This window comes from Aquarana catesbeiana, linkage group LG06 (assembly GCF_042186555.1).
Source record: "Aquarana catesbeiana isolate 2022-GZ linkage group LG06, ASM4218655v1, whole genome shotgun sequence".
In the NCBI taxonomy this organism is placed as follows: domain Eukaryota; kingdom Metazoa; phylum Chordata; class Amphibia; order Anura; family Ranidae; genus Aquarana; species Aquarana catesbeiana.
In genome coordinates this window covers 401,911,980-401,932,248 of record NC_133329.1, presented here as the reverse complement: position 1 = coordinate 401,932,248, position 20,269 = coordinate 401,911,980, and positions in this window count along the sequence as shown.

The window sequence follows — 20,269 nt, the reverse complement described above, 5'->3', positions numbered from 1 at the left end:
AAGGGTAAGAATACTTTTTTAAGGCACTGTAGGATAACGTTAGTTGCTTCTACAGGCAAAATGCTAAACTTTAAAACTAAGGACCAGCGTTTTTTAACCCAGTGTGCATGGGCCCTTACTATCAAAAAAAAATGTTTAAAGTGCTATTAAAGGCAGACTTAAAAAAAAAGTCATACTTACATGCTCTGTGTAATGGTTTTGCACAGAGCAACACTGATCCTGCTCTTCTCGGGTCCCCTGCCAGTGCTCCAGGCCCCTCCCTCCTGCCGATTGCCCCCACAGAAAACAGATTGCAATGGGGGCACCCGAGACGAGCTGCTGCTCTGTGTGTCCAGTCACAGACAGAACACGGCTCGGCCCTGACCCCTGCTTTCTCCTCATTGGCTCACTGGTTGTGATTGACAGAAGCGGGAGCCAATGGCTCCCTGCTGTCTCAGCCAATGAGGAGGAAGACACCTTGGAGAGCCACTGCTCTCATGCATGTCACTGGTCTCAGGTAAGTATTGGGGGGGCTGGAGGGGTGGGGGGGCTGCTACACACAGAAGTTTTTTTTAACCTTCATGCAAAAAAAAAAACTTTACAACCCCTTTAAGTCTTAAAAATTGTCCTTGAATAAAAGTAAAAAAAAAAAAAAAAAATTAATACTTACTAGTCTTTGCAGTTCAGGATTGTCTTGCTTGTAGAAAGTGTTATGCCCCGTACACACGGTCAGATTTTCCGATGGAAAATGTCCGATCGGAGCGTGTTGTCGGAAATTCCGACCGTGTGTGGGCTCCATCGGACATTTTCCATTGGATTTTCCGACACACAAAGTCGGACAGCAGGAGATAAAATTTTCCGACAACAAAATCCGATCGCATCAATTCCGACCGTGTGTGGCCTGTTCCGACGCACAAAGTGCCACGCATGCTCAGAAGAAATTCCGAGACGGGACAGCTCGTTCTGGTAAACTTAGCGTTCGCAATGGATACAGCACTTTCGTCACGCTGCAATGTTCAAAATGTTCAAAATGGTTTAATACAGCGCACTCTCTTCTTCTTTATAATGTGACAAGAATTAAGTAGTTTTGCTGCTCATATTCACACATACTTCTCACAAACTTATTTCGTTACTATTTATCGGGATTCCCTCAATATATTTTGATTTCTCACATCTGACAACATATTTTTGTATATTTTTTTTTTTTTTTTTGGCTTTAATGTAGATTCTTTTTTTGTGTTTCTATTTTTTTTGGTGATTTTGATTTGTACTCCCGAAAATGTTTGTGTGTGTTTTTTGTGACAAGTTCCCACAACACCATTGATATGTTGTTATATTTAATCTGTAGGAGATTGTTTGGTGTCGTTGTCCCTTGTTAATTTCACATTGTACTTTAGAAATGTACCTGAATCGTCACCAACAAACTGTCCTTTTTGGATGAAAACACACACAGGAGAGTAGAATTTACCTAAAAAATTTTATTAAGGGTTCACAACTAAACAAAGAGGGAGGCAAAGCTGAAGAAACTGCAGAAGTGGGTGAAGCCTTGGACCCCCAGGGCAGACATCAACTATTTAAAAGCAAAATTGGTGGCCTGAGGAGTCCTTATCTAAGGGAGGGCAGTGTGGTCCAGAAGTCCCAGAGATCCGGAAAGCAGCAGATGACATCTGTGTCCCCAGGCTGTGGTCATACGAGAGACTGCATCTTCTGTCAGACCAGACTGAACCCAGGGTCATCACTCTTTGGTCTTCTTTCCACGCTTCCTTCCACGCTGTGGCTGTGGTGGTGGAATTGTGGCAGCAGGAGGAGGAGGAGGAGGAGGAGGATCGTCGATCTCAATGACATCCGTCTTGGGTGTTAGTTCCCCACTCAACCCCTTACGTAGGACTTTATAAATCAGGTCCTCAGAGAGCTTGCGTTGACCTTCCTGCATGCCCTGCAATTTGGTGGCAGCCATGCAGGCAAAGGCCTCTTCAGGACTGGGGAAGGCTCGTAGGGACGCAGAAGCCTCCTGGATCAGCCTGTACGCTAAATCCTGCACGGGACTCGGAGTGGACTTCCTGGCCCTTTTGTATGGAAGGCGGAGGGGAGGGACCTGAGACTCAGTCAGGCTGCGACTGGTCCCAGGCTTCTCTTGGCTGACACTTAGCCCCGCCTCCTCCTGGCTGCCACTAATCCCCGCCTCCTCCTGACTGCCACATTCCACAACCTCCTCCTGGCTGAGGTCTTCCTGTGTATGAAAAAGAGACATAGTTTTAGTATTGTTTTCATCAATCACACACAATTTTCACCTCCTGACTGCTGCAAATTGAATGTTAACAAATATAACAGACTATCCTTCTGAGCCCAGCATTTTTCATTTTTGTCCCAATTTTGGGTGCCCACTACTGTCTACTGATATGTAAAACACTTTTTTCAATCAGCAATTAGTGATCAATAATAACATCTAGTAAACATCATTTATTTATTGTCCTGAAATCTGTAGAAGAATGCTATACCTGGCTCCAGCTGGGCTCCTCCACTTCTTCCTGGCTGGAAGGCCCAGGTTGGATATTGGAAGCCTCCGCTGGGGTGGAAGGAAGAGTGGAAGGAAGAGTAGAGAGGGATTCCCTGACTTCAGTGTGGTCTGACAGAAATCACAGTCTCTCATAGTACCACAGCCTGGGGACATAAACGTCATCTGCTCCAGCTCCTGATCTCTGGGAATCCGTGACCTTCTTGCGCTCCCTAAGATATGTGCTCCTCAGGCCACCAATTTTAGCTTTTAAATAGGGGATGGTTACTGTGGGGACCACCGGCTTCACCAACTCCAGCAGTTTCTCCAGCGCTGCCTGCCTCTTCTGTTTGTTGTTATAGTGGGGGTGTCTGACCTGCCACAGACAGGGCAGCTCCCTGTACTTGTCTATGAACAGGGGCAGGAAATTGTGGTCGTTGAACCCATCCATTTTCTCTGCAAGACACAACACAAGACAAACCCTAATGTCAGGCAAAACTCCCCTAATCTTGTTACAATATAGGCTTCCATTTCGAAGCAGTATAGGCGCAAGTTTAGCTCTTACCTTCGTTTTCACGATTGGCGTCTCCGATGCTCCTTCCTCCGTTCACAGATCATACGTAAGACGCACGCGTGTTACGCTTTATACACACTGCGCATGCGTATAACTCCGCCCACCCCGACGTTCTTTCTAGTCTATTCCCCACCCCTTTTCGTTCGGCGCGGTGGGGGAAGAGCACATGTCGGATAGACAGCAGGTGCGTGCTAATTGTAGCAACGAGGAGGAGGAGGAAAGGCCAGAGCCTGAAACGTCCCGATCCAGAAGGAGATTTAAGGACTCAAATATGTCCTTTGGGGAGATGTTGGAAATGGTGGACATCCTGAAGAAGTCCGACTATGATGGAAAGTATGGGCCTTACCCCAACCCCAATGTCCGAAAGGCCAAGATCATGGCGAAAGTGGTCAGGAGTCTGCACCGGAAATTCGGGGTACGACGATCGAAAGATCAGCTCAGGAAGCGGTGGTCGGACCTGAAATTACGAGAACATGAGCAGTACCGAAAGATCCGGAGAGTGCTGCAAAAAAGTAAGTAGTTGTGCTGTGTTCCTATTCTTTTTGTGTTTATTACGTTCGTGCTGCTCCATGTGCTTTTAGGAACTGTTGTACAATTTAAAATGGCAACTTTCATGTTCATGGGCACATTATTCGTTCGGATCAAACATTTTTCGTTCCAAATATAAAATACCATTGTTTAGCCCATATGCATTTGGCCACCATTTTGACGCCCTATACTTGTCTTAAAAGAATTGGGTTGTGTGGATGGCTTTGTTACTAGAATGAAATGCAAACTAGATTCTGTGTAAGGAGAGGACACTCAGCAGCTGTTTTCACATCTGGACACTGGAGCTCTAGTGTGGGACAAAAGAACACCATTTTAATTAGGGGGGCCACACAGGTGCTCCAGTGTATACTATGGGGGGGTCTCCATCTGTGAAGCTTGTACTAAACAGGTAAAGTATTGCAGCTTGACAAAGGGCATTAAAAAAATTACATCTTGGAACTCTGCTAAAATAGATAATTATACCCTACTTCCAAGCAATGTTTCATCTTTATAGTTCTGACATTAAATATCTGTGTGCTAATTATACCATTTTTGTTTGACATAGGGGAGAAAAGACTCGGAGGACAACCCTCATCTGAGGAGACCAGAGCCCCCCCCTCTGGAAGAAGGTGAAATCCCCCAACACAAGCTGAGCAGGAGGATGAAGACGTGGTGGAACTAGTCACCACAACAGGTGAGTGTCTGCGACCACAGGCTCAGATAAGAGATGGATGGCAGCATTTTTTTAAACCAAATTTATTTTGGGGTTCCTCTCTTTTTAGGTGATCGTGAGGTTGTGGATGAAGATCCTATTACATCCGAAAGTGCCCAGATCCTGATCGGGGAGATCATGGGGTGTAATTTACAATTGGAAATCATCAAGCAAAACCTCAATGATGTTATTCCAAAATATAAAAACATCACTGATGTTTTGGGGCGAGTTTAAAACCCCTCCAAATCACTTTCTTCTTTTGTGTGCTACAATGTGTGAAATGTTTTTGTGATTTTTCCCAAAGCCAAATTTGGAGGATGCACACAGTGTGCCAACATGTGCTATCTGTCATCACGGGAGATCAATGGACGCATTTTGGGGGTGCAACCCCTTCCTCAATAATAAAGTAGCGGTGAGGAAGGGCTTGCTCCCCCAAAACACATCCCTTGATCCCCCGTGATGGCAGGTAGCACATGTTGACATTGGGAAATTTGTGTGCATCTTCCAAATTTGGCTTTTCCTGGGGTGACTTCCCCCATCTGAACGCTATATCAAACACAGTTCCTAAATACTCATGTCTGATATTGCCTTCAAGTTCTACCAAATGTAAACTTTGTAAGATTTGTGTCTTTCTTGTTGGTTTTACAGTAGGTGACCGCGATATTGTGTCAATCTCGCCGCACTTCTCGGCGAGATTTGACACCTACGAGCCCCGTCGCAGGAGCCAGCGCCGAGATGGCTCACTCATCGGGAAAGGAAAACGTTGTTTTCCTTCCCCGATGAGTGACAGGCAGTGCTGACAGCTGTCTAGTATGAATCCTGAGGCGGGAACGCCGCGCCAAATTTTAAATGAAAAAACCGGCGTGGGTTCCCCCCTCGGGGGCATACCAGGCCCTTAGGTCTGGCATGGATTGTAAGGGGAACCCCCTATGCTGAAAAATCGGCGTGGGGGTCCCCCCCAAATCCATACCAGACCCTTATCCGAGCACGCAGCCCGGCCGGCCAGGAAAGGGGGTGGGGATGGGCGAGCGCCCCCCCCTCCTGAGCCGTACCAGGCCGCATGCCCTCAACATGGGGGGCGGGTGCCTTGGGGGAGGGGGGCGCCCTGCGGGCCCCCCCACCCCAAAGCACCTTGTCCCCATGTTGATGAGGACAAGGGCCTCTTCCCGACAACCCTGGCCGTTGGTTGTCGGGGTCTGCGGGCGGGGGGCTTATCGGAATACGGGAGCCCCCCTTAATAAGGGGGCCCCCAGATCCCGGCCCCCCACCCTGTGTGAATGAGTTTGGGGTACATGGTACCCCTACCCATTCACCTAGGGAAAAGTGTCAATATAAAAACAACACACTACACAGGTTTTAAGAGTAGTTTATTAGTCAGCTCTGGGGTCTTCTTCCGACTTCGGGGGGGGGGTCTCCTTCCGACTTCTCCCGGTGTTCGGCCTCTTCTCCCGGGCCCCGCCGCTATCTTCTTCCAGCTCTATTGCCAGCGAGGGGCCCGGTCTGCTGCCGCTGTCTTGTCGCCGATGTCTTGTCGCCGCTGTCTTGTCGCCGCTGTTTTGACGCCGCTGTCTCGCCGCTTCTTCTCTTCTTTCCTTCTTCCCCGATGTTGACACGACGCTCTCTCCGGCTCGAATGCTGTGTGCGAGCTGTGGAGCCATTTATATAGGTGGTAACCCCACCCCCTTACAACGTCATGGTCCCAGCATGCGCAGGGACTCTGGCGTCATAAGGGGGCGTGAGTTTTCTTTTCCCGATGAGCGAGCCAGCGACGACATTCACAGTACCCTGTCGCCGAGAACCAGCGCGATGGTATCGCGCTGGAAACACAATCTCGCGGTCAGGTACTGTACACAGGCCTGTTTTCTATAAAATGGACATTTTGATTTGGGATAATGCCACCACAAAAATTGTTATACAACAAACATGTTGGTTTGTCAGCAAAACCTTTGGTAAATGCACATGTGATTGTGCAGGTATTAAAAAGATTGTTAATCGGGAGGGGCGTGGCTAACCGCCGAGCAAGATGGACGTCTGAACCCTCAGCTCCTGCACCGACCGGAAAGATATATGCGAACATCGCCGCTTCTACAGCTCCATCTGACCCCTAAACATACAGAGACACTGCCACAGGGACCAGCAATGTCTCAGCCGACTCGCAAGAGGAAAGAATACAGGCCACCAAAGAAACTGACAGATTACTTTTCACTGCAGCTGGACATAGAAATCCAAGATGGCGCCCGCGGCCCTGCATAGGATTCATCAGCCTACACAGACCTCCCTGATGCAGATGACACTGAAATACTGCCTCAGAATCCATCCTCATCCGAGGATGCGAATGGATTCAACAGAAAACGGCACTGAGGTAAGCCCTGCATCTCTCTCAGTATTACCTCAGCCATCAGCTATATCAGCTTTCCCCACATCAGATCAACCTGTTCTAGACACTACCATGAAGGAGATGCTCATCTCCCTGCAGAGCTCACTGCACATTGAAATAGCATCAATGTTCAAGCAATTCTCATCTCATGTTCACATTATGGGGAACAAAATCCACCATATTGAAAAACACATGAATGACCTAACTACAACAGTGAATGATCTTGTAGATGCACAAGATCATGCCCATGTTGAACAGCAATGGATGAAATCCAAGATGGCGGACCTAGAAGACAGGTCTCGATGTAATAACGTCAAAATTAGAGGTATACCCGAAACCGTCCTGCCACATGACCTCAATTCATATGCCAGAAAGATGATCTCCACTGTTTTACCTGATCTGTCACCAATGGAGACAATAATAGATCGCATACATCGCATCCCCAAACCAGCACATCTAGCAGCAGACATACCCAGAGATGTTCTAATGAGGATTCATTTCTTCCACACTAAGGATCAACTCCTGTTTAAAACCAGACATCTGGGTAAACTCCCAGCACCATTCAATAATCTACAGCTGTTTGCAGACTTGTCGCAATACACACGACAACTCCGAAGACAACTGAATACCATAACCAAGCCTCTAAATAACCACAAAATCCCATACCAATGGGGATTCCCAACAAAAATCATCATCACCAAAAACGGAGCCAAACACGTCATCACCACAGTTCAGGAAGGAATAAAACTTCTCAAACAATGGGACATTATCCCAGAAACACCTGAGGTATCAATTAATAACCACAGAGGTCCCACACGGACCTCAGATCCCAAGCAAACCTACAATGCATGCTGAAGCGAACCTGATAGGCGATACCTAGGTTCACACAGTCACCATACCATCCGGTCGGATGCCTTGCTCGTGCAGCTTAACCCACAAACTCTACCCCGCTCAGTTAACACAGCCTAGTGTTGTCAGGCTGTTTGTAGCAGTTGTTCAGTTATATTTACACTTAGTACTGCTTATATCATAAAGCACTGTTTAACCTTCCTTTTTCTTCTCCTACCTGCCTCATTCTCCACTCGTCCCTCCGGAGAGCTACTACTGAAGAACAACCAAAACTCGCTCCACGTAACCACCCAGGACCAAACAGCTGCCTCTTCCAACTATGAGTACCACTCATTTTGTTTGACACCACTACAAATCACACAAGATGCCAAAATTCCTTTCAATTAACGTCAAAGGACTCAACCACCCAGCCAAGAGAACCTCCATGTGGAAAACAGCTATAGATTCTAAATGTGATATCCTTTGTCTCCAAGAGACTCACTTCAAAATCTCAGCTGAACCCCACTGTACACACCATCAATTTACCAACATTTTCAAAGCCTCAAGCCCAAATAAGAAAAATGGGGTCATGATAGCAGTAAAAAATTCCCTCACTTTCACGCTTCACAATAGCTTGATCGATGAGGAAGGGAGATATTTGGCGCTGGACTGTACCCTAGATAACACCAGATATACCATCGTCAATGTCTATACGCCCAACTCTGGCCAAATTAGATTTTTATCCAAACTTATGAAAAAACTTGAGAAGTTTCGCCAAGGAAACTTTATTGTGTGCAGTGACTTCAACATTGCACCTGACAATGAATTAGATACCTCAAACCGTACCTCCAGACCCTCATCCCCTATGATCACCTTCATAATAAACAATGACCTCTACGATGTTTGGAGATGTCATCACACCTCAGAACGAGACTACTCCTTCTTTTCCAGCAGACATAATTCGTACACCCGGATTGACTATTTTCTTGTTGACAAATGGACCCTTACCAAAACCACAGACTCCTCCATTGGAACAATCACATGGTCTGACCATGCCCCAGTGTCGATCGATATAGCTGACCATCCTTCACATCCTCGCCACATGATGTGGAGAGCCAATGCGTCAATCATCCAATCCCCAGAAAACTCCTTATATATACGAAATCACCTGGAAGAATTTTTTGAACCAAATAAAGGATCGACCTCAAACAACACAATCCTATGGAATGCCCATAAGGCGTTTGTCAGAGAGCTCACCTTGCTGGTCATGGGATTGGCCACCAGAGGGAGTCCCTGTGAGCAAGCCAGCCTATTTAAGTTTGTCAGGCACTCTGTTCAGTGCTGCCTGATCATCAGCTTCCTGTGCCGTAGTTCCTGTTTCCTGTCTTGTCTTCCTGTTTACCTGATCTCCTGACGACCCGGATTGCTCTTGGATTCCCCTGTTTGCTGCCTGTACCTGACCTTGGCCTGTTTGACTCCGCTTCTGCCTGCTCCTATTGTACCTTGCTGCTAGTCTGTTGCCGAACCCAGCTTGTCTCCTGACCATCCTGCTCAGTCTCATCGCCTGTGTTCCAGCCTGCACCTGCTGTTCATAGACTGCTATTCCACCAGCATCTGGACTCTAGTTCACAGGCTCTCATACCACTCCGCACTCCTGTGCTTCCTGTTACCTTACCAGGGGCCGCGAGTCGGACGCGTAAGGGAGCCTACTCTCTGCCCAAGCGGACTCACCGGTCTGGTAAGTAGGAGTCTGATAGTATCAGGCAGCCATGACCGAGTCCGGGCAGGGGGCTTCCCCTATGGACGAACTTTGCAGACACTTGGCAGGATTAACCCAAGCAGTCAAAAGTTTACAGGATGGCTATACCCGACTAGAGGAACGTGTTCAGGCCCTGTCTGCACCTACCAATCCTCAGGGGACTTCGTCTGCAACCGGGGCACCCTCCGTAGTCATGCTCCCTCCAGAGCCCAAAGTACCTATACCGGAGAGATTTTTTGGAGACCGTAGTAAATACCGTGCATTCCGGAATGCATGTAGTCTCTATTTTGCTCTACAGCCTTGGACCTTCTCCCTAGAAGCCACCAAGGTGGGCTTTGTTATTTCCCTGTTGTCCGGTGAGCCTCAAACCTGGGCCCATCACCTTCTGGAACAAAAGTCAGATGCCCTGGAAAGTCTGGACGCCTTCTTCTTGGCGATGTCTCAACTTTATGAGGATCCTCAACTAACCGCTTCTGCTGAAGCTTCCCTGCACTCCCTTCGGCAAGGCCGCAGGGCAGCGGAGGACTATGCTGTTGAATTTAGGCGCTGGAGTTCCGATACGGCATGGAATGACGCGGCTCTGCGTCATCAGTTTAGAATGGGTTTGTCCGATCCACTCAAGGACGAGTTAGCACGGGTTGGGATACCTCAGACCCTGGAAGAATTAATTAACCTCTCAATCCAAATTGACCGTCGTCTGAGAGAACGACGCACCGAAAGATCTACCAGTGCCTATCGACCCACTTGGATGCTTCCACAGGTTCCCAGTCCTCCTAGTAGGCCTTTGGCTCCTCCACCCTCTCCAGTTTTCGACACGTCAGAGCCTATGCAGCTTGGTCTGCTCCGTCCTTCCTTGACTCCTGAAGAGAAGTTACGAAGACGTAACCTTAACCTATGCCTCTACTGTGGGGAACCTGGGCACTACGCCAGCGTCTGCCCCAACAAGACGCGTAAGTGTCGTTCTTATGCTCGTATATGTGCTACTATCATGCCAAAACCTAGTACTCACCTTACCATCTCTGTCACTCTGCAGCTTCCCGGAAAGGCTATCCAAGTTCCAGTCATCGTTGATTCCGGAGCATGCAGCTGCTTCATGGACCAGGCCTTTGCAGCTCAGCATAATATCCCACTCCGACTCAAGACCCAGAGCCTGGCTGTCCACCTTGCGGACGGTTCCGCCCTCCGTTCCGGTCCTGTCATTCAAGAGACTATCCCTATAATAGCTACTATAAACTCTCAACACCAGGAATTCCTCCGTCTAGATGTCATTTCCTCTCCCCTGTTCCCTGTCATCCTGGGCATGCCGTGGTTGCTGGGCCATAACCCCCATATCAACTGGGTTTCTGGGAAAGTGGAGTTTCTCTCTGATTATTGCCAACAACATTGCCTGCCAAGAATGGCCCATGAGATACCTCAACTCCTCGGCCTACACCCTGAAACCAACTCACACCAAGCCATCCCAGAACCCTACCGAGATTTCTCTGATTCTGACTCTACCGCCACACAGGCCCTATGATTGCCCTATAGAGCTGCTACCTGGAACCGAAGTACCCTTCGGTAGGATTTTTCCATTGACTGAGCAGGAATTGGATACACTCAAACAATACCTTGATGAGAATTTAAAGAAAAAGTTAATCCGCCCGTCCACATCTCCGGCCGGCGCAGGCATATCCTTTGTGGAAAAAAAAGATCATTCCCTTCGGCCATGTATCGACTACCGGGAATTAAATCGGATAACGATCAAGAATCGCTACCCCTTACCCCTGGTGCCTGAATTATTCCAGAGGCTAGGAACGGCAACTGTCTTCACAAAACTGGATCTTCGCGGAGCCTATAATTTAATCCGTATCCGGGAGGGGGACAAGTGGAAAACCGCTTTTCGCACTCGTTTTGGGCATTTCGAGTATTGCGTTATGCCCTTCGGTCTATGCAATGCCCCAGCCACATTCCAACATTTTGTGAACGACATCTTCCGGGAATTTTTGGATCTCTACGTCATCGTCTACCTCGATGACATTCTCATTTTCTCATCATCACTGACTGATCATCGCAGGCACGTCCGGAATGTCCTCGCCCGGCTCAGGCAACACAGGCTGTATGCTAAACTCGATAAATGTGAATTTGAACTCCAATGCATCCAATTCCTGGGGCTCATCATTTCAGTGGAAGGTATTAAAATGGACCCTCAAAAGGTGTCCGCCATCCTGGACTGGCCCGCACCTACGGACAAGAAGGGGGTCCAACGCTTCGTTGGATTTTCCAATTTCTATAGGAAATTCATCAGAGACTTTTCCAAGATCATCGCCCCCATTACTGAATTAACAAGACAGGGAACCCGATTTTGCTGGACCCCCAGGGCTCAATTGGCCTTTGAAAAATTAAAAGGATTATTCACGTCGGCCTCCATCCTCAAACACCCTAACTCTGCCTTGCCATTCGTGTTGGAGGTTGACGCCTCAGAGGTCGCAGTAGGAGCTGTACTCTCCCAACGTCAGGGCCCCAAGGCCCTTCTGTTTCCAATAGCTTTTTTTTCTCGCAAATTATCGGTGTCTGAAAGAAACTACGATGTAGGAGACCGGGAGCTTCTGGCCATCAAGACGGCTCTGGAGGAGTGGCGCTATCTTTTGGAGGGTGCTGTACATCCTATTCTAATCTACACGGACCACAAGAACTTGGGGTACTTGAGATCTGCCAAGAGACTAAAACCGCGACAAGCCAGATGGGCGCTCTTCTTCTCTCGCTTTCAATTTCATATAACCTACAGACCCGGCTCCAAAAACATCAAACCAGACGCTCTCTCACGAATGTTCCATGACTCCAAAGAAGCCATCCCTCCGGACACTATCCTGCCTGCAGGAAATTTTTTATTACTTCAGGGGGATTTAATCTCCAGAATAAGGCAAGCTTCCACAACTATACCCCAACCCACTGAGACCAGCCTAAGAGATGGTTTACTCTGGCATAAGGATCATGGTTCCTGAGAGCCTTAGGGTACCAGTACTAGAGCTTTGCCATGACCACAAGTTGGCTGGGCACTTTGGGGCTCAGAAGACAACCAAACTGGTGCAGCGCACCTTTTGGTGGCCACAGTTGGCCGAGGACTGTAGGAATTACGTCAGTTCCTGCCACACATGTGCCCGAAGCAAGAATATTCGGACGAAGGCCTGGGGCTTACTGAAACCCTTGCCCATCCCTGACAGACCTTGGAAAATGATCGCGATGGATTTCATTGTGGAACTGCCCCCATCCGAAGGCTTCTCCACCATCTTTGTCATAATTGATAGATTGTCAAAAATGGCTCACTTCTTGCCTATGAAAGGCACACCCTCAGCCGTGGAAACGGCGAAGATCTTCATTAAAGAAATTGTGAGATTACATGGGGTTCCCTCTAATATCGTCTCGGACCGGGGTGTCCAATTCACCTCCAGGTTCTGGAAGGCATTGTGTGGTTCCCTCGAAATTGAGTTAGCGTTCTCTTCAGCCTATCACCCTCAGACAAACGGCCAGACGGAAAGAACCAACCAAACCTTGGAGCAGTACCTCCGTTGTTTCTCGGCCTTTTCCCAGGATGACTGGGTTTCTCTGTTACCAGTTGCGGAGTTTTCATACAATAACTCCCTGCACTCAGCCATCAACCAGACGCCATTTTTTGCCAATTATGGATTTCATCCCTCCTTTCTACCCAGCTCAATACCTGAATGCTCCCTCCCGGCAGTGACCGAGACATTGGAATTCTTCTCTACCAACAACAAACTTCTGCAGGAAACAATGGCCCAATCCCAGGCTTCTTATAAAAAAACGTTCGACAAGAAGAGGCGCGGGGAGCTTATCCTGGAACCTGGCAATCAAGTATGGCTGTCCACAACTAACTTAAAAATGGCTTGCCCTTCTAGGAAACTAGGGCCTAAATTCATGGGACCCTTCTCGGTGAGAAGAAAAATAAACAACGTAGCGTACGAGCTCAGTCTGCCAGACTCCTTCAAAATACACCCGGTTTTCCATGTCTCCTTACTGAAACCGGTCGCACCTGATCCTTTCCCCAACCGTAGTACCAGTCCTCCTGAGCCTGTTATGATCAATAACGGGGAGGAGTTTGAAATCGAGGCTATCCTGGACTGTAGGAAAAGGCGCAATCAAATACAGTATCTTATTAAATGGAAGGGGTATGGTCCGGAGGACAATTCCTGGGAACCAGAAAACAATTTACATGCCCTGGAACTTTTACAGACTTTCAGAAATGTTCATGCCTCCAAGTTGGCCCGGCTGGGCATCCGGAGGCTGCCCTTAGGGAGGGGGCACTGTCAGAGAGCTCACCTTGCTGGTCATGGGATTGGCCACCAGAGGGAGTGCCTGTGAGCAAGCCAGCCTATTTAAGTTTGTCAGGCACTCTGTTCAGTGCTGCCTGATCATCAGCTTCCTGTGCCGTAGTTCCTGTTTCCTGTCTTGTCTTCCTGTTTACCTGATCTCCTGACGACCCGGATTGCTCTTGGATTCCCCTGTTTGCTGCCTGTACCTGACCTTGGCCTGTTTGACTCCGCTTCTGCCTGCTCCTATTGTACCTTGCTGCTAGTCTGTTGCCGAACCCAGCTTGTCTCCTGACCATCCTGCTCAGTCTCATCGCCTGTGTTCCAGCCTGCACCTGCTGTTCATAGACTGCTATTCCACCAGCATCTGGACTCTAGTTCACAGGCTCTCATACCACTCCGCACTCCTGTGCTTCCTGTTACCTTACCAGGGGCCGCGAGTCGGACGCGTAAGGGAGCCTACTCTCTGACCAAGCGGACTCACCGGTCTGGTAAGTAGGAGTCTGATAGCATTTGTTAGAGGAATTATTATACAACTTAGTGCAAGAGAAAAGAGGAGGAGATCACAGCGTCTAGATACTATCATATCTAATATTAATCTATTAGACAAACAGAACCAATCCACTCCAGACCCTACAACAAAAGAAAAATTAGTTCTCCTTAGACAAGAACTTAGGAACATTCTTCTAGAATCCCACACTAAAATCCAAACAAAATTTAAAGCAAACCATTACACTACAGGCAATAAAGCAGGGAAAGCACTCGCACTCAGAATAAAAGGACGCCACATAAAATCAAAGATACCACACCTCTTTCATCCAGCCACAAAACAAAAACTCATTGACCCACAAGCTATTGCGGACGCATTCAGCCACTACTACCAATCACTATACAACCTAAAAGAAGACACTACCACCACCCAACCATCTATAGTAGATATCAACACATTTTTACAGGAAATTAAACTTCCGAAACTTTCACAACATCAACTTCATGAGCTAAACAAACCATTCACCCACCTAGAGATCCTAAATAACATTTCTGCATTACCATCAAACAAATCGGCAGGACCGGACGGTCTAACTAGCGAATATTATAAACAATTTTGCACCACCTTGGCACCCCACTTCTCCCAAGTATGCAATGACGCTGCCTCCTCCTCTTCTCTCCTCAGTGAAATGCTTAACGTTTTAATAATCACTTTACCGAAGCCGGGGAAAGAACCTACCTCACCCCAAAATTTCCGCCCAATCTCGCTTCTTAACATAGACACAAAGATTTACGCCAAAAGCATAGCCGCTAGACTAGTACAAATCATGCCCAAATTAATACATCCAGACCAATCTGGCTTCACAAAAGGTAGACAATCACATGACGCAACCAGAAGACTTATTAACATAATTCACCATGCTGAGACCAAAAGAACGCCTTCTCTGCTCCTATCTCTGGACGCAGAGAAGGCGTTCGACAGGGTCAACTGGGACTACCTACAAGCGACGCTCCACAAATTTGGCTTCCAGGGACCTATCTTGTCAGCAATACTAGCTTTATACTCATCCCCGTCGGCCCAAGTCTACACAGAAGGCATGATCTCAAAACCATTCCAGATTACTAATGGCACCCGCCAGGGATGCCCCCTCTCGCCACTTATTTTCAACCTAATTATGGAACCCCTGGCGGAGCACATTAGACTTCACAGAAATATCACTGGTTTTAAAATCGGTCATATAGAACATAAAATTAACCTGTTTGTGGATGACGTCGTAATGATGCTCACCAACCCAATCTCTTCCCTGGCTTCGGTCCAAGATGTACTAATGAAATTCAGTTGTATTTCGTATTATAAGGTCAATACTACCAAATCCTACATATTAGACTTAGGCCTAGATGCAGTAACCAGCAATATCCTACGTAATCAATATATATACCCGTGGGCAGAATCAGGTATATCTTATTTAGGCATCATACTCACTAAATCAACAAAAGGACTTTTCAACAGCAACTACATAGATACTAAACAAAAATGCTACTTCAGGAAACCGCTAAACTAGCCAAATTTGAAATCACATGGTCAGGTAGGCTGGCAGCCTTCAAAATGCTCATACTACCTAAAATACTTTACACATTTCGCACACTACCTATTCCTCTATCCAATTCCTACCTAAACTCTCTGCAGACTATAATTAGTCGCTATATTTGGCAAAATAAAAAAACGAGATCCAGTCACTCTAAAATCATCAAACACAGACTAGTGGGGGGAATGGGCTACCCTGACATAAGAGACTACTACCTAGCCACTATCCTGTCACAACTCCAAGAGTGGACTCAAACCCACCAAAACACACTATGGGGCAACATTGAAAACAATGCCACGCCAGGGCCAAATCTCGCATGCTGGCTATACAGTACATCTGCTCTGATCACGAATACTAACCTGTATTCCCCAACCATTCAGGCGTCAGTCAAAGCCTGGAAAATCCTCCACAACACTAAATGGTCATCACTAACCACTAAACCTATACACGTTCCAATACAAACCCTACGCCTACTATCCCCTGACCTAACCATTCCCAACTGGCTACTCTCACAGACATCATCCACGGAAGAACTTAGAAACACAATTCAACATAAACCATTTACAGTAATCCAATCCACCCACAAAGCACCCACATCAGACTTTCTCACCTACCTGCGTATTCAATCATGCTTATCCAGAAACCCAAATATAGAAGGATCCCTACCAAACAAACTCTGTAGCTTCTATTTCACACAAGAATCCCAATATAAAGGCATTTCTCTTATCTACTCCACACTACAAGAAAAAAATACCTTTAACAAATCCAAACCATTTACTGACTGGGAAACAGACACCCACGAACAATACTCAGACCAACAATGGACACAGGCATTAAAAACAGTTCACAAAGCCACTAGATGCACCTCTCTATGGGAACTTACAAACAAAATCACACTCAGATGGTACTTGACACCACTCAAACTAGCTAAATTCCAAACCAACTCCTCAGCCTTATGTTGGAGACAATGCAACCACACAGGAACTCTACTCCACATTCTATGGCACTGCCCAATAATAACAAACCTATGGAAAGAAGTAACACACTTAATACAAGACATAGGACACTTTAATATCACCCTAACACCACAACTGGCCATACTAAACATGATACCAGATACGATTCCCCACGCATTCAAAACGATCCTCACGCACATTCTCCTTGCAACCAGACTACTTCTAACCAGAAACTGGAAAACACATAACGTCCCCACTATACTGGAAGTGATTACCCTAGTCCACTCACACTATACCTACGAACTCATAGGAACAAGAGGTTCTGCATCACATCACAACATCCAAACAAATTGGTCCCAATGGAAAAACTGGTATAATAGCAGAATAGCATAAATCTCTTTTCACAAAATTATTCTTCTGAAATGATGTACACATGAATGGACGACCTAATATATGCATATTACAAATAATGCTCTCATTACCCTTCCCCTTCTCCTTCCTTCCCCTCCCCCTACCCCTACTATTCTATTCATCCCACTTCCTAAATATGTCCCTATATTACACTATTGTTATTGTACCACCATTTCTGTTTTATACATTGTAACATGTGTAATACTGTTCTTTAATGCTTTTGAATAACTATTGCAAGATATACTGTAAATCTATATTACGTTATTGTCAACTGGCAAAAAGTAATAAAAATTTATTTTGAAAAAAAAAAAGATTGTTAATCAAGAATGTGTGGATTATTGTCTCAACGCTACAACACTTTTGGGGTGATGTAATTGTTGTTTTATGAGAAAATGGGGGTTATTTCCTAAGGGCAAATCCACTTTGCACTACAAGTGCAGTTTCAGTGCAGTTGCAAGTGCACTTGTAGTGAAATGTGTTTTTGCATTTAGTAAATAACAGCCAACAGTGCTTTGTATAAGGTTACACAATCACGACATTTTCTGGACTCCACACATTTCTGTCAGGGTCAGCTCAAACAAACACAAGCAGTAAATGTCCACAAAGATTTTTTTTGTTTTTTTATTTGAAAAAGGCTTCACATATTGTCTGGCATATTGATAGCCCCCCTACCCGCAAAGAACTCCAGGTAGCGTAACCGGACATCACGGGCACTCAGGGAGGGCAAGCCAGGACGGCCACTTTCAAGCGCCGTCAGTGTGGTTTGATGTAGGATTCCAGCCTCAGGCCCAACTGAGCCAGCATAGTTGGCCGAATGTTTCCGTAAAAAGTTATGGAGAACACAGCACGCAAGTATTATATGGTTCAGTTTATACTCCGCCATATGGATAGGTGTCAGAAATAGGCGGAACCGGCTGGCCAGGATTCCAAATGTGTTCTCCACCACTCTTTGGGCTCTGGCCAGCCGGTAATTAAAAACCCTCTGTTCCGGGGTGAGGGTCCCCATCGGGAATGGCCGCATCAGGCGGTCCCCCAGCGCAAATGCTTCATCAGCAACGAACACAAATGGGAGTCCTTCAACATTGTCCTCTGGAGCTGGCAAGTCCAATCTGCCATTCTGGAGACGCCTGTAGAACTCCGTCTGGGCGATGACTCCACCATCGGACAGCCGGCCATTCTTCCCCACGTCCACATACAAGAAGTCGTAATTAGCCGACACCACCGCCAACATTACTATACTATTAAACCCCTTGTAATTATAATAGTACAACCCCGAGTTGGGTGGTGGGACGATGTGGACGTGTTTCCCATCAATTGCCCCTCCGCAGTTAGGAAAGTCCCACCGCTCGGCAAAATGGGAGGCCACAGTCTGCCATTCCTGTGGCGTGGAAGGAAACTGTTGAGGAAAAAACAATAAACATTACTATTTTTACTCTGAAACATGGCAAGCAGATTAGACACAAACATTATGGGGCAACCTCCAGATAGCATTTATTAAGGGGAATTTAACAAGGCCAAAGTATAACGTACACCTATCATATTCCCCCTCCCCCCCCCTCTCATGGGCCATTTCTAACATTATGGGGTGTGTGGAAATCTTGGACAGGTAACCCTCTTCACTTCATTGAGAGATGAATGCCTAAATAATGGGTATTACTTTGAACAGCCCCTCCTTAGTTACACTATTGGCAGCCCACTGGACAGGTAAGAAGTGTCATAATACAAAGATATAAATACACACTGTACACATTTGAGGACATTTGGACATTCTGCTATTACCTATCAAGTTAATAATAGGATACAAAAACTTTAAACAGCACCATTGGAAAGTATACAGGCAGGCCCTTGCACTACATGCTTTGGGGAATTCATCCATATAAATCTGACCAGTAAAGAGATGGGTATAGTGTGTATGGGTTTGGCAAAGTCAGCAGATAGATGATTGAGGATAAAGAATTGGGATCAGCTGACTTAGCAGTTGGGGGGAGGGAGGGTTACTAAAAATTATTTGGGGACACCACAAAAAAAAAGCCTCTGGCACTCTGCCTGAATTTAAATAAAAAATAACATTACCAAACATTTTAGGGGGTGTTTGGGGTAAAGCACTACTATGGAGCAGATAAAATACATTGTTAAGTGACTACATGAGGTGAATATAGGGCAGGAGACACCATGCTGGGGAGGTTATTGAAGGGCAAATATGTATGAAGGACCTTAAATAATAATTACATAAAAATCCAGCATGCATGAGGACAAAGGGGACATTCACAGCATATTACAAGCATGGTAATTATGGAATGAGGAAAGAAATACAATATATTATCAAACATTAAAGACAATAAAATGTGATATAAAAGGATAAAAATCTTACCTTCATATACTCCTTCTGCAGGACCTGGATGATGGCAGAACAGGTCTCTGGGATAATGATCCCCAGAGCCTGGGGGGAGATGCCTGTCGAGAACTTGAGGTCCTGCAGGCTTCTCCCTGTGGCCAAATACCGCAGGGTAGCGACGAGCCTCTGCTCCGGAGTGATGGCTTGCCTCATGCAGGTATCCTGCCTGCTGATATAGGGGGTCAGCGAAGCCAACAAACGGTGAAACACGGGGTCCGTCATCCTGAGAAAGTTCCTGAAATCATCAGGATTATTCTCACGGATCTCACGGAGCAAAGGCATATGAGAGAACTGGTCACGCTGAAGCAACCAATTCTTGGTCCATGAACTCCTCCCCACTCTGTTCATGGACTGGACTTGTGTCAAGGTCAGGACCCCAACACCAAGCCCCTGCACAGCACGAACTCTACGAGGAGTACGCATACGAAACATGGCTAGAAAACGGTCGGCTGCTCAGAACGAAGTAACAGAACGCACTGAAGAACAGCAAGGCCTGTGAAGAGCGACCTTAAAAACAGCAACGAGCAGGCAAGATCACACAGAAAACTCCAATACGAACTGACTGCACGCACTGAAGAGCAGATACAAACCCACAAGCACAAACTGAACGTCAGAAAACGATCTGAAAGCCACGAGTCTGAAAAAGCGCGAATCGTCTCCCACCAAACTTTTACTAACACGAGATTAGCAAAAGGAGCCCAAAGGGTGCCGCGCTTGGTTCTGAACCGGCCTTTTCTAGTCTCGTCGTACGTGGTGTACGTCACCGCGTGGTTGGCGATTGGAAATTCCGACAACTTTGTGCGACCGTGTGTAGGCAAAACAAGTTTGAGCCAACATCCGTCGGAAAAAATCCTAGGATTTTGTTGTCGGAATGTCC